Here is a 16,343-nt window from a genome sequence, read left to right as displayed (position 1 = left end):
GGAAAAGCATGTGACTCTTAATCTTAGGGTTGTGATTTTGAGCCCCACATGGGGTATAGAAATTACTTACACAAATAAAACTTTAAAAAAAAAGTCTTTTAGAGAGCAAGCAGGGGATAGAGATGGAGACAGAAAATCCTAAGCAGGTTTCATGCGGTGAGCACCGAGCCCCATGTGGGGCTTGAACTCATGAACCACGAGATCATTACCTGAGCCAAAATCAAGAGTCAGATGCTTAACCAGACATCCCAGGAATCTTTTTCAAATGCACATCATAAAAAATTTAAACTTTCTATTGAGAGAATTTAATATCTGAAAAAACAATGGCTTTACACTAGGCAACATTGCTTACATTTTGTATCACTGCACAAACATTAGTTATAAATGTTTCTATCTCACTTAATTATGTGAGAACTTTAATCTATTTTATTTTCTATAGAACCATTCCTAGGTCATTGAATTGATCTTTAATGTTCATTAAGGTATATATAGAGTATCACAATATTTTCTCGTCTAACCCATAGTGATTGCATTTGTAATCAATTTTGCTTGGAGTAAAATAAATAACAACAAAATTATATATAACATTTTTTCATTTTCCAAAAGTCAATAGTGAGAGTGCTTTTCATGTACAATGATTCTTTATTGAATTATAATTGACATGAAATATTAGTTTCAGGTGTCCAACATAGTGATTCAAAATTTTTACACTTTATGATATGATCACCTTGATAGATCTAGTTACCGTCTGTCACAATACAAAGTTATTAGTATTTACTACATTCTTTATGCTGTCCATCAATCCTCATGACTTACTTATTTTATAAGTAGAAGTTTGTACCTCTTACTTCCCTTCACCTATTTCACCCGACCTCCAACTTCCTCTCCTCTTTGGCAACTGCCAATTTGTTCTCTGTATCTTGAGTCCATTTCTGTTTTGTTTTGTGTGTCCTTCTGTTATGTTTTTTTAGATTCCACATACAAGTGAAAGCATACAGTATCTGTCTTTGTCTTACTTATTTCACTTAGCATATACCCTTTAGGTCGTCCATATTGTCACAAATGGCAGGTTTTCATTCTTTTTTTATTAGTGACCGAGTAATATTTCTATAGACCACATCTTCTTTATCCATTCTTCCATGGGTAGACATTTAGGTTGCTTCCATATCTTGGCTATAGAAAAATGCTGTCATGAGCAAAGGGATATACGGAACTTTTCACATTAGTGTTTTCATTTTCATCAGATCAAAAGCCCAAATCAGATCATGATTAGTGGATCACGTTGTAGTCCTATTTTTAAGGTTTGGAGGAACCTTCACCCTGGCCTCCACAGTGGCTGCACCACTTTGCATTCCCACCAACAGTTTACTCTTCTTCACATCCTCTCAGACACTTGTTATTTCTTGTCTTTTTGATAATAGCCATTCTGATAGCTGGGAGGTTTTATCTCACTGTCATTTTGATTTGCAGTTCCCTGAAGGTTAGTGACATGGAGCATCTCTTCGTGTGTCTGTTGGCCATGTGGATGTCTTCTTTCAAGAAATGTCTATACATGACTTCTGTCCACTTTTTTATGGGGCTGTTTGTTTTTTGTCGAGTTCTGTGGATTCTTTTTATATATTTTGGATATTAACTCCTTGTCATTGTATCACTAACAAAGATCTTCTATTCGGTAGATTGCCTTTTCATTTTGCTGATGGTGTCCTTCACTGTGCAAATGCTTTTTTGTTTTTAATGTTTTATTTATTTCTAGGAGAGAGAGAGAGAGAGACAGCGTGAGCAGGGGAGGGTCAGAGAGAGAGGGAGACACAGACTCTGAAACAGGCTCCAGGCTCTGAGCTGGCAGTCAGCACAGAGCCCGACACGGGGCTCGAACCCACGAACCGCGAGATCATGACTTAAGCGAAAGTCGGACGCTTAACAGACTAAGCCATCCAGACGTCCCTGTGCAAATGCTTTTTAGCTTAGTCTAAGGGTCCCATTTATTTATTTTTGCTACTCTTGGATTTACATAAGGAGATATATCCAAAAAATGTTGTAAGATCAGTGGCAAAGAGCTTACTGCCTACTTTTTTCCTCCAGGAACTTTATGGTTTCAGGTCTTACATTTAAATCTTTAATATATTTTGAGTGTGTGTGTTTGTGTAAGTGTGTGTGTGTGTGTGTGTGTGTGCGTGCATTGTGTGCATGCGTATGTGTATGCTGTAACTAAGTGGTCAAGTTTCATTTTTTTTGCATGTACCTATCCAGTTTTCCCAACACCATGTAATAATGATTCCTGACCAAAAATGAGCAATGAAATCATGTGTATTACTTAAAAAATATTCCTATGTACTCCTGAATATTTCAGTCATTCTTTGCTACCTGTATCTTATTCCCATTATTGATATTTGTTATTCAGGTCAATTAGTGCAGGAATAGCAAATGTAATTGGATTAAAAACATTTAAAAATATTTGTTTTTCACTAATCTCAACTTCTTATCCAAATCATTGTAATTAAATTCTAACCATAGGATATTTCATCGGTGCTCTTGAGAAAACCCCAGGACTTTCACTGGAATAGAAGGAAAACAAAGTAAAGTATTAGAAACTAAAGCTACAGACCATGTTGGAAAATAAGTGTGTAAATAATCAAGAGTAAGCAAAATTTAGACTTGAGACTATCTTTTTCTCTCTTAGTGGTTGATAAACAAAACAAAATTGTATGAGGATATCAAGCATAAACAAGAAGATGTAGGCAGTTGCAAGGGAAGCCAAAGCACACTAGGATGATCTGGTCAGCTGTACTGAACATTCATGGTTCCCTTGTTCCCTTGTGGTTCCATGTCCATGTTCAAACAGAAGAGACATAACTTTTTTAATAATTTAATATCTATAGCAGTTCTCAGTTCACGGAGAGAAACTGGGTGGAAGAGAACAGAGAAACTGAGTGGAAGGTACAGAGATTTCCTGTATATTTTCTGCTCCTCACAAGTGCAGTCCCTCTCACTAGCAACATCCCCCACCAGAATGGTGCATCTATAAGTTGATGAACCTACATTTCACATCATTGTCATTCAAAGTCCATGGTTTATCTTAGGGTTCACACTTAGTATTATACATTCTCTAGTTTGGACAAATGTATAATGGAATGTATCCACCGTTATAGTACCATGTCGTGTATTTTCACTGCCCTGAAAATCCTCTTTGTTCCACAAATTCAGCAGCCTCCTCCCTGAGCCTTGGCAATCATTGATCTTTTTACTGTCTCCAAAGTTTTTCCCTTTCCTAGTAGAATTCATACATTTGGAATCAGAGTATGTAACTTTTCTTGTATAGGCTCTTTTCACTTGGCAATGTGCATTTAAGGTTCCTCTGTGTCCTTTCATACTTGATAGCTCTTTTCTTTGTAGCACCAAATAAAATTCCATTTTCTGGGTGTACCACAGATTATTTATCCATCCACTTACTAAAGCTTGCTTTAAGTTTTAGCAATTATGAATAAAACTGCTATAAACATCCATGTTCAGGTTTTTGTATGAATGTAAGTTTTCACTTCTTTGACTAAATATCAAGGAGTGCAATTGGTGGATCATACGGTAAGCGTATGTTATGTCAAACTTTCTTCCAAGTTTTATGATTTTACTCTCTCACCAGAAGTGAATGAGAATTTCTGTAATTCCACATCCTTGCCAACATTTGGTGTTCATCAGCATTCTGGCTCTTCTAATAGGTGTGTAGTGGTGTCTCATTGTTTTAATTTCCAATTCTTAATGATATATGGTGTTGAATACTTTTAACGTGCTTATTTGTCAGACAGAGGCTTTTGAACCCATCCAGGCACACTTTTATTTTGTGCGCCTGGAGATAATGCCACAATAGAACTTACACTTGAGTCCTTTAAATTCAGAGGGTGAATTTCCCACCCGCTAACTCGGATGACCTCAGATAACCACAGCGGCTTCGTGCAACAGCATCCCACAACTAAAAGCACATGAGTGGTTTGGTTTAGACTTCTGCTTTTTTCTTAAAACACAAAATTGAAAAGCAAAGAAGAAAAAAAGAAGCGAGGCTGATACAAATAGGTTTTATACTGAAAAGAGGTTTTGAAAGACCCACTCAACTGAATGCTCTAACTCTACGTAAATTTAATGAGAAAAGAATACATGTCTATATTGTTTGCATTAAAACAGAATCCAGTCGTTTCAAGCCAATCACGGATGCGGCACAGCTGCCTTTTTTTCTGAGTCCCAGAAGAACTTTGGAAAACTGCCAGGAGCCCTTGGAGAATGTGGGAATGGGAGGGCTCATTCCCAGATTTCTTTGTGGGGCTGTGGTTTGGAACAGATAGTAGGCAGTTTGGTAAGACTCTGAGAGGGTGAAAAGGGCGGAGAAAGTTTATTTTACATATCTGGCCGCTTTCCAGCATTGTCTTGAACACACGGTGTTGTCTGTCTATTCCTGTGGACTCAGGAATACAGTCAGAGCAAGGGAGAAGTTTTGTGCAGTGTAAAGCCAGGGGAAACGAAACCAATCCCTGGCGGTGGCTGTCTCACCCCATCCCCTTGAAACCCACAAGGGAAGTATTATCCAAGGTGTTTATCTTTCTAATGCTGCTTCTCTGGGGACAAAATGTGAAGATCTGACCGAGAGCTGTCTGTGGGCGAGTAATTGAACTGTTTTTTGATACCTTAGGTTTCCAGGGAAACCTGGTGGAAGATTCATTAACTCCCCGCCCCCTAACCTTTTCCAGCTGACAATATAGGCTGCCTTTCTCTCCATATGCATTGTTTATTAGAATAAGCAATTGTGTCATGTAAAAATGAAACCCCAAAACAGCACATTAGAGAACACAAACGTTTCCAAACGAAGTCAATATATTGGATTACAGATTCCAACCTAAGCAGAAATATTTGAGGGGGGGACAAACATAATAATATTAATAGGTATAAACATATGAATAGGTATGAGGGAAGAAATTCCAAATATAAAACCAGAACAAGGAAACATTTTTTAAAAAAAAAGGAATGAAGAAAATATATTAGGTGTAAAAAACATGAAAGTTGAAATACAGAATAAAATAGAACGAATAGAAAAATAAACGGTAAATTGCAAAGATCACATGTAGAAAATTTTTCAGAACGATTCTGAAAAGTCATCAAAAAGCTAGTATGACTGCATAAATATCAGGGAAAAGTAGATTTTCTACAAGATATACACGAAGGATTTTCATCATGAAGACATAATCATCTCAAGTGTTATGCACCTAGTAATAAACCTTAAAAATACATGGAGCAGAAACTGATAAAACAGTAAGGGAGACATAGGTAAATACACAATCACTGATAGAATAACTAGGGAAAATGTTAACAGTATAGATACAGAAGATTTGAGAAACAGTATTGACCAGACAGCTAGTGAGGCCTAATCAATAAAGAATACTATGTTCATGACTACAGAAAATATGTGGTCAGTGTATCTCTTTTATTTCAAAAGGTTAAAATATTACAAAGTACTTCCCAGCACACAACAGAAATATATTAGAATTCCATTAAAATGTAATCTCTTGGAAAGCTCCAAATATTTGGAAGTTAAGTAACACACCTCAAAATCTCATGAACTAATGATAAAAACCCTGACATTTGGAGATATTTTTAACTGGAAAATAAATATATGATTTAAAAATTTATTGGACAACGCTGGGGAGTGGATAGCTTCCCAAAGTTTATGTTAGAAGTTTAAAATCAATGATTTACCTGAACAATTAAAAGTTAATGATTGAAATTTTTTACTGTTTATTGATTTTTGTAAGAGAGAGACAGAGCACAGGGTCAGGGTAGGGGCAGAGAGAGAGGGAGACACAGAATCCGAAGCAGGTTCTAGGCTCCATGCTGTCAACACAGAGCCCGATGCGGGGTTTGAACTAACAAACTGTGAGATCATAACCTGAGCAGAAGTAAGACCCCCTAACCAACTGAGACACCCAGGTGCCCCAAGTTAATGATTTAAATAAAAATTAAAGTAAATTAAATCTAAAGCTATAAAAATCAGGAAAAATGAAGTGACACACAGAAGACCAATAAAGGAATTTTGAACAAAGCCATAATCTGATTCTTTGAAAAGAAAAATTAAATTGGTAAAAGTTTACCCAAACACATGAAGTACAAGAGCAAGTAGGAATTGCCCGTATTAAGAATGAGGAAGATGACATCACAATTAGATTCTTTAGCTATTAAAAGGATAATAGTGAAGTAGTAGGAAAACTTTATTGTAAAAAATTCAGCAGCTAAGATAAAATAGAAAAAATCCTTTAAAAGCCACTTAAGCAGGAAGATGGAATAGATGTATTTTTCCTTATTTCTCTTACTAAATACAATAAACACTATGTGGCATATATACATATATAATAAATATAACAAAAGTCTGAAGAGCGGAAAGAAAACAGAACTTCTAGGATCTCAGGATGTAAGAAAAGATATAGTGGTGAGTTCTCTGGGTTTTCTTTTTTGCCAAGATTGGATATGTGGAAGCCATGAACCTGAAAATGTCAATGGACACAGAAAAGTCTCCCAAAAAAGTCTTTTTACTTTAGCCAAAGGACCAGGAACAAGACATAAATATTTTAAACATATGTTTACTATAAACATAAACAACATAATAAATATTGTTTATTTTTTTTAAACAATAAAATTTGTACTTGACTCCAAACACTACAGAAATACCTGAGGTACACTCTTACTGCACCAGCAAAGCCTGACTTGAGAGTCTACACACTTGCTTGGTTGACCCTAGCCCTCTGAACACCATACTGGGGTGATGCCAGACAAGGGTTAGTGGAAGCCTGGGCCTTTTGTGCTCACCAGAAAGTAATGAGCATGATGGTCCACCTCTCCTTTGTCTCTGTGGAAATGAGGTACAGAGCTTAGATTCTACTCCTATCTGGCACTAAGGCGGTGGTCCCTCTCCACTCACCACAGGGGATGGTCAGAGGATCCTTAGTGGACAGCCAAGGATTTCACCACCTCCCAGGAGAAACAAGGCCACCTTCCCGAACCAAGGTGTTCATGGAGGCCATACAGGCAGCAGTAACAAGGTGATCTTACCCCTCCAGAGAGGAAAATGTCAGTGGAGACCTAGTGGAAAGCTAGAAGCCCCATTCCTACCCAACGGTAATGAGAAACACGCCCACTTTTAGGTGTCAATGAAGCCCAAGTAGAGAATGTGGATTTCTACCTACACTAGGAGGTAACGAAACAAGGTTCCCCTTCTCCTGTCAGGGTTGTGTGAGAAGAAGCCAGTAGAACAGAAAGCCCAAGTACTATCTAGTTTCAAAACATAATATCCCCATGGCCCAAGTTTTAATAAGAAACACATATTATAACAAGAATGAGGGATAGCTGAAGCTGAATTAAACACACACACACACACACACACACACAAAACCCCAAAAAACAAAAACCATTAACCATGATATTGATGTCAACGTTGAGATGACAGAGATTATAAAATTAGCTGATGGAAGTTTTAAAGCAGTCATTATAAAGATGCATAAACAAGAAATTATTAACAAGCTTGAAACAAAAGGAAAAATAGGGATTCTTAACAATGAAAGAAAGTCCCAGTTGACGTGCCTGGGTGGCTCAGTCAGTTAAGTGTCTCTTGATTTTGGCTCAGGTTATGATCCCAACATCATGGGATTGAGCCCCACATTGGGCTCTGTGCTGAGCATGGAGCCTACTTAAGATTCTCTCCCTCTCTCTCTCTCTCCTTCTTCTCCTCCTCCTCTGCCCTACTCACATGTGCTCTCCCTCTCTCTCAAAAAATAAAAAAAATAAAAAAATAGGGGTGCCTTGGTGGCTCTGTCANTTGAGATGACAGAGATTATAAAATTAGCTGATGGAAGTTTTAAAGCAGTCATTATAAAGATGCATAAACAAGAAATTATTAACAAGCTTGAAACAAAAGGAAAAATAGGGATTCTTAACAATGAAAGAAAGTCCCAGTTGACGTGCCTGGGTGGCTCAGTCAGTTAAGTGTCTCTTGATTTTGGCTCAGGTTATGATCCCAACATCATGGGATTGAGCCCCACATTGGGCTCTGTGCTGAGCATGGAGCTTACTTAAGATTCTCTCCCTCTCTCTCTCTCTCCTTCTCCTCCTCCTCCTCTGCCCTACTCACATGTGCTCTCCCTCTCTCTCAAAAAATAAAAAAAATAAAAAAATAGGGGTGCCTTGGTGGCTCTGTCAGTTAAGCTTCCAACTTCAGCTCAGGTCATGATCTCACAGTCTGTGCGTTCAAGCCCCAGGTCGGGCTCTATGCTGACAGCTCAGAGTCTGGAGCCTGCTTCGGATTCTGTGTCTCCCACTCTCTGCCCCTCCCCCGCTCCTGCTCTGTATCTCTCAAAAATAAACATTTAAAAAAATCTTTAAATAAATAAATAAATAAATAAAATANAACTGTAAAACATGAATTAAAGAGCAGAATGAAGAAAATAGAGGAAAGAGCCTATATATTTGAAGATAGAACTATAAGAGTTAGTCAGGCAAAATAATACGGAGAAAATAGACTAACAAACAGAACCTCAGATCCCTGTGAGGCTATAACAACAACAACAAAAAAAGACATCCATTTCATTAGTGTCCCAGAAAGTGGGGAGAGGGCAGCACTGAAAAAATAATAAAGAGGAAATTAAATAAATTTCATTACAATACCATCCAAAAGCCAAACAGATTTAAAAATATGTTTAATGCTGCTGAAACAACTGCATGTATATATGGAAAAACAAAGCAAGAAATATCAAGACGCTAACTACAGTCATTAAAATAGGGTACTTTACAATAGGAACAAATTGCAACTAGCAATAAATCTGGAAGACATGAACAATGTTTACAGAGAAAACTATAAGTTTTTTAGATAAAATAAAATAATTACTAAGCAAATTAATAGCTAGATCATGATCTTGGGTAAGAAAACAAGATTTTAAATATATGTTATCCAAAAATTGATCAGTAAAATTTCAATAAAATTCCCAGAATGTTTTTCTTTAATTTCAAAATGATTTTAAAATGTGTGTGGAAAGGTGAGGCAGAGTAAAAGGGATGCAAAAATGTTTACACTCATGTAATCAAGACTCAGGGCCTGTTTCCCATTCTTGTAACTGTGTTTTGGTGACCTGGCCAATTGAGTGTCGTTAAGCCATTCGCAGCCCTGGCCTTTAAGGGAATTCACAGCTTTTGGTTTGGTCCTCTGGAAGTTCTAAGCCACCATGATAAAAGTCTTTGTACTCTAAGCCTCCCCACTCTGAAAAAGGCGAAACTAACCAGAGACAGACAGGCAGACAGACAGATGTCATTTGATTAGTTCTGGCCAGCCCCTAACTATTTGAGTTAGTTCAGCAGAAACCCTAGAGATATCATGGCATAGAGGCAACCTGTACCCTGTCTAAATTCCTGAGCCTCAGAGTAGTGGGAAATAATAATGTATAATAATAATAATAATAATAATAAAATTGTTTTAAACCATGAATGTTTTAGGGTAAGCAATAGGTAAGTTGAACCATATGAAGATTCAGTAAGATTATTACAAAAAGAGAAGGAAAGGAGTGATGAATACAGAATTCAAGACAATGCTTAAATTTAGATCAGGTGATAAGGCAGATGTGTCGCTTAGATGGATGGGGTGAGATGTACGTTATTATCAAGTTTGTAGATCTTGTTTTGGGTGGTGATTTCTCAAGTACTGACAAATGGCTAAAAATGAATAACCGATAACCTAAATCTTAATCTTAATATATTTTAAATGGGCTATGTGTAGACTGATAAGAATGTGTTATGAAACAAATGCTGTAATTAATCCAACTTTGGACAATCCAAATTTGGGTATCCCATGATATCCAATTTAAAAAAAAACGATCACTATCTATGGCAACAGTATTTTAGCCTCTATAAAATTTCAAGTCTCAAATGTTATTAGGTCTTAGTAGAATTTCTAGTCTTTTTTTTTCTTACTCTTTTTGTCTTTTAGTGCCTTGCTTCAAGGTCTTTTTATTAGTTAACAGTGTTTTCCCAAGGAAAATAAATTACACATTTAACTTCCTTATACTGCAACTGCAGAATGATTTATAGGAATTTCAACAGATGGAAAATGTTGGCAGAATTTAATATAACTCTTTCTTGATAATAATATTTGTTTCACCAGAGATGCTAATCTTAGAGACAGGTTAAATCATTATGTTCCTTCCAGGAATAAATCTAGATGAAGTACACACATTTGAAAAGATATAATAATTTCCTGTAGTGAAAGCCTTTATACTAACAGCCTGAAGTGTGTAATGGCTCCTAGAAATGTTTTTTTAAAGAATGAAGATTTCATAACAGCCTCTTCATAAAATGCATTCTTTACTGCATGAATAAGACTGTAGCAATAACAGTTTAAAATTTTTTCAAGAAAGTACTCAATAAACCAACTGTTTTAGATTGTTGATATTCTATTCAAGACAAATATATATGCATAAGTACAGATCTTAAAAATTTTATAGAAGTAATATGCATATGAATATTCGGAAAAATACACAGAATTTATAATGGTGCCGCTCAATGACTTTTTACAAGGCATCTATCCCATGTAATAACACCTCCGTTAAGAAATGAAACATTACAACTGCCTTGGTGGTTCAGTCAGCTGAGCTCCCGGCCCTTGATTTGGGCTCAGGTCATGATCCCATTGTCTTGGAATCAAGCCCTGCATTGGGTTCCACACTTAGCATGGAGCTTGTGTAGGATTCTCTCTCTCTGCCTCCCTGTGCCCCTCAATTTCTAGTCAGCACTCTCTCTCTCTCTCTCTCTCTCTCTCTCTGTTTCTCTAAAGAGAAAAAAGAAATGTAACATTAGCATTACCCTGGAAGACTCAGTCATGTATCTGTGCAGTCACTATATTTCCTCCTTCCCAAAGGAAACCATTATATGATATCTAAACACTGACCTTTGCCAGTTTGGGAATGCATTTCAGTAGAATCATAGAGCCTGACTTTTTAAAATATATATATATATGATATTTATCCATGATTCTGCATGTGGAAGATAGTAGACTTTCATTGCCGTCTGGTATTTCCCTGCGTGGATATGTCAAACTGTACCTTTTCGTCTGGCAGGTAGTGAGTACCAAGGTAGATCACCTTACTACAATCTGGGACTAAATTAATCAGAAGCTGGTTTTCAACCTCTGTAAAGGCTGGGGTGTTTTTTGTTTGCCTTTACTACCATGGTACAGTCTTTCATAGATCCCAACTAATCCTGGGGAGTTTATTAGACTCCTCTCCTTCTTGGGGGGCACTTAATTCCAATTTTTGCTTTTCTAGTACTTGTAAGAATACTAAGAACTCTGCTCAGCTTCTTAATGTCTTAGCTGAAACCTATGAATTGCTAAGTGCCTGAAGAAGAATGTTGAGGGGAATGTCAAGCTGATGTCTGTGTACTTGCTTTTTCTCTGGGATGTTGGACCTCTACTCTAGCCCTAGTTGCCTAAACTAGTCTCAAGTTCCTTTAATAGTTTATATATACATAAACATATAATATATATTATATGTAAACATTTTATATATAGATTTATATTATATATTTNGATCTTTTCTGAACAAGTTCATTCACTAGAGCTGGAATCATTCCTTGGTTGACACCTTAAAACACCCCCTCTTCCCCAACTTTATATTCTCTCCTTTTGCATTGTCCCACTTATTGTTCAGAGTAATTTTCTCCAAATTCTACTCTTCTATCTCAAATCCCCCACAACACTTGTCTAAACCTGGAGCATAAATAGTTCTACATATTTGTTGAATAAATGGGCAAAGTCTATGGAAGCCTCTCTCACTCCTTTCACTGAAATATCTAGAGCCCTATTTACTGCAAACTTAGCCTTCATCTTCAACTCCTTTACCATCCATAAAACGGAAATATCACTCTCTGTGCAAAGACTGTGTTACCTTGCACCTATTTCAGGGATATTTTTCTCATATTCTGCTTATTTCTCACATAAACAGGAAAATTGTGAGTTTTAAAGATGGTTTTAAAACTCGCTTTTTCACTTCTATTTCTTTTGAGTTTCACATTGCTCAGTTATCACCTTCTGTTCTTCCTCATCTTTGATATCTAACAAGTTTTTATTTAACAAACACACATTGAAGCTGTGTGGAATATTTCTTCATCAAACCCATTTTCTTTTCCTCTGAGTCATATAGCTAGACTGTTGTCTCAGCTTCTCCAACTGCTATGTGTGACCATGCAATTGAGTCTGGCCAATGGAGTTCAAAGGATGTGATGTCATCATTTTCAGCTGAGCCCCATAAATGCTCTATCCTTCTCTTTCTCCATCTTCCAGCTCAGTATTATTTCCATAGTAACACTGCAGGTTACATGTGGAAAATGGCAGCTCCCCCACCCCCTGCCATCATCTTGTGTCTCTGAATGACTGTGTGGAGCAGAGCCCCTTCCTGCTGGTTGGATTTTAAATAAACTGGATAACTACTGGATTTGAAGTTTACATGTTACTGCCCTTAGAGTTACCTTTGGTTATGCATCATGCTACTTCTCCATATTGATAAATTCTGCTATAATTGTAGAACTTTTAGGATTTTAAGACCAAAAAGTATACTGGCATTATAGTTCTTGGACCTTACCATGGGACAGCTTTCACTCTAATGTTAACAAACTTTACTTCCATTTCTGAAAACTAGAGAACCTAACATATTCTCTAATGTGAAGTTCTTGTACATCCAATTCTTCCTGTAATTTGTAACCTTAGTTATTTCATCAATACTGACCAGTCTTTTAACCTGTTCTTGTCTCCCCTTCCATTGTTCTCAGTAATTATTCTGAGTTCTCTTGTCTCATCTCAAACCTTTTATGCAGCCCACTAATTCCTACCTTCTCATATTCTTAGGTTTCCTGAGGCATTGAACCCATTATAGATCTCTCCTACAATAAAATAAATATTTGAATTACTTTAATTCTCATACCAAACCCTCTTCTACCTCAGTGACTTAGGAAATATATTGCAGACTCTGTAGATCATTTGAAATAAGTCACTTAATATCTTCGACTCATCTGTAAAATGGGATTTGAAATCTTTGAATTGACCATTCAGATCTATTATGATGACCAGATAAGGTAATATGTATGAAAATCCTGACTTTTTAAGGGATAATTACAATCTTCATCCATGATACTGTACTGTTTTCATTTCTAGTTAGACAGTGTTACCCCCATTATCAAATACGCTTTTTTATGAAAAATTCCAGAATGTTAAGTTGGAAGATTTATGGGAACAAAAGTCTCTGTGGTCAGGAAATGGATGGTGATTTCTTAGTTTTATCATCATAGATTAAGTCCTGTGTTTAGTCATTCTTTGGATATTGTACTCATAAGGATACACATATATGTCATTCCTCATTGCCTCCAGATGCAGCAAATAAACAATCTCTTCACTATTGTTGTCACAGCTTGAATTTATAGGCTGGTAGCTAACAGTTGAATAAACAGCATTCATATCTCAACCAGAAAGTTCAGTTTACAAACTTCTCTCCTGATGTGTATGTTCAATGAACATGTTTGAACATCTATTACCGTTGAGGAGGTGCACTTGCAAAGGATATATCTTTAGGGGATATAACTTTAGGGGATATAACTAAAATGCAACTCCCATAAACTGACTAAATTGGAAGATGCCACCCATAAGATTCATACAGTTGCTCCAGCTGCACCTAGAACCCGTTCCAAATTCCTGTCTCCCTCACTTATTATACCCCATCAGTCAGCAAGTCTGACAGTTTTATGAGCTAAATATTTCTCACATGTGTGCCTTTTTCTTTAAGGTCTTCAGCATTTTTCTCCCCATAAGTTGACCTTGCATATATCACAAGTTTTATGTCATATACCTATTACTTTTAATGTTATATTCAAACCAAGGAGAACTTAGTATAGTCTACAAATATGATTTTCTACATACCCATGGCTTTGCTCACATAGTTTTCTCTCACCAAAATATCTATTCTCCTATTTGTTTTCTGGCAAATATTATTTGGTTCTCTCCACTCACCAAATGATGTGCTTCTGAAATCTACCTGTAGACAATGCACAAACCTCAATCATTATGTTTACCATCTGTATAAATTGTATCTGTTTTTAGCTTATCTTCATTAGTAGACTTTGTTGCAGTGATATCTCAAAAGTAAAGATAGTATTAGGATCATCTTGGAATGCCCAGAAATGTAGTATTAACTTAGAATAAACTCAAACTTAACATGGTCTCAATAAATATTTAACTTATCTTGCAATACTTGCTAGATCGTTAATAAACAAAATAAATTTCCACTTAATAGATTGAAAGTAGAATTTTCAACTCTAACAATAGCTGTCAAAAGATAATAAATTTTCTTAATTTTTTAAACATTTGTTCATTTTTGAGAGTGAGAGAGACAGAGCATGAGGGAGAGGGGCAGAGGGAGTGGGAGACACAGAATCAGAAGCAGGCTTCAGGCCCTGCACTTTCAGCACAGAGCCCAATGCAGGGCTAGAACTCATGGACCGCGAGATCATGACCTGAGCTGAAGTCAGATGCTTTAACTGACTGAGACACCCAGGTGCTCCAAAAAAAAAAATAATAAGGTAGTTCCCAAATACTGAAAGACATTAATTGTCATTCTAAAACTGTATTCCAGCTAAACTACCATTAAATAAGAGGATAAAATAAATGTACTCTCAGCAAAAATTCAAAAAAACAATTAAAGTGTTTCTTTAAGAAAATTTCAATGCAGTGTTTATCAAAGAATGCAACTGACCCAGAACAACACAGGTTTAAACTACATGGTCCCACTTTACTAGGATTTGTTCCAAGAAATACAGTACAGTATTGTAAATCTATTTTCTTTTTCTTATGATTTTCCTAATAACATTTTCTGTTTTCTAGCTTACTTTAATGTAAGAATACAGTATATAAAACATATAACATATAAAATATGTGTTCATCGACTATGTAATCAATAGACTTCTGGTCAACAATAAGCTATCCAGAGTTAAGTTTTTGGGGAGTCAAAATTTACACACAGATTTTCAACTGGATAGGGGGCTAGCAACCCTAACCTCTGCATTGTTCAGCATTGTTCAAGGGTCAACTATATGTTTTACTAGGACATTTCTTTAAAAAAGAAAAATTGATGTTAAAAGAATCTGTGAACAAGAGGTTGGCATATATGTGAGTGATTTCAAATAGCATCATCTGTATAAAATGCACAAGTAATGACAATGACTAACTTAGGGGTGAGAACCATGTTGGAACTAAAATACTTGACAGCAATGTGTACAGTGGCAAGGGGTGGGTTGTGGATAAGTCTTAAACATGCAAAGGCCTCAGATTATTTGATAGTAGAAATGTTAATTAAGATTGTTAAATTTTAATGGCAACCACTCTAGCATGCATGTAGAATGTTGATCTTCTGGACCAGCAAAATATGCATAAAATTACAGGAATACTTAAGTGGCTCAAAAGAATGTAAGAGGACAAAAAAAAAAAAGAGCAGAGACATAGAGAAGTTACTACGAAACTTGCATTCAGGTGCTAGCAAGTCCCCAAATCTATTGGCAAAAAGTAGGTTTGGCAGTTAAAGAGCATAGATTTTTAGATTGGGAAAACTGTAAATGGAAATGTAATTTGGCAAGAACTTTGAAAAGTACCAGGACAATGGATACAGAAAGCTTCACATTGATTTCCCCTTTTTAACTACACAATACCATTTCTAGTAATTGATCCAAAAGAAATAATTAGAAATAGCACTCAAAGAAATACACGCAGACGAGACAAACATGAATACAAAAATACTTCCCACTATGCAAAAAAACAAAAACAAAAAACACAGGTTCTCCAAACCCTTTCTTATTATAATAAGAACTAACATTTATAAATTTTAACTTTCTTTTATTTCTTTCCTTTCATTAGTACATAGAAAAGGACTAAAAATGCCACAATATGAACAGAAGCCCTTTCCTGAGAATGAGCCATTGGGTGATCAGATTTTTTCTTCGATATTCTCTTGATATTTGCGACCATGAAAATGCATTGTTTTTGTAATCAGAAATATATTGTAATTTTTCTTCACTAGAACTCATAGTATGCTCTGAGTGTACTTCATAGGTGGTATAATTTGGTTGAGTCTAACACTGTCAAGAGAATTTACATTTGCACCTTTCCTTAAAGTCTTTCATGTATATGTGTGCATGCACATGTGTGAGCATTACTTCATACAAATTTTAGAAGAAGCTTTAGGTAGATATTGTTATTATCCATTTTCACAAATAAGGAGACTAAAGGACAGAGA

This window comes from Crocuta crocuta, unplaced genomic scaffold (genome assembly GCF_008692635.1).
Source record: "Crocuta crocuta isolate KB4526 unplaced genomic scaffold, BGI_CrCroc_1.0 scaffold395, whole genome shotgun sequence".
Taxonomy (NCBI): domain Eukaryota; kingdom Metazoa; phylum Chordata; class Mammalia; order Carnivora; family Hyaenidae; genus Crocuta; species Crocuta crocuta.
This window is presented reverse-complemented; position numbering follows the sequence as displayed.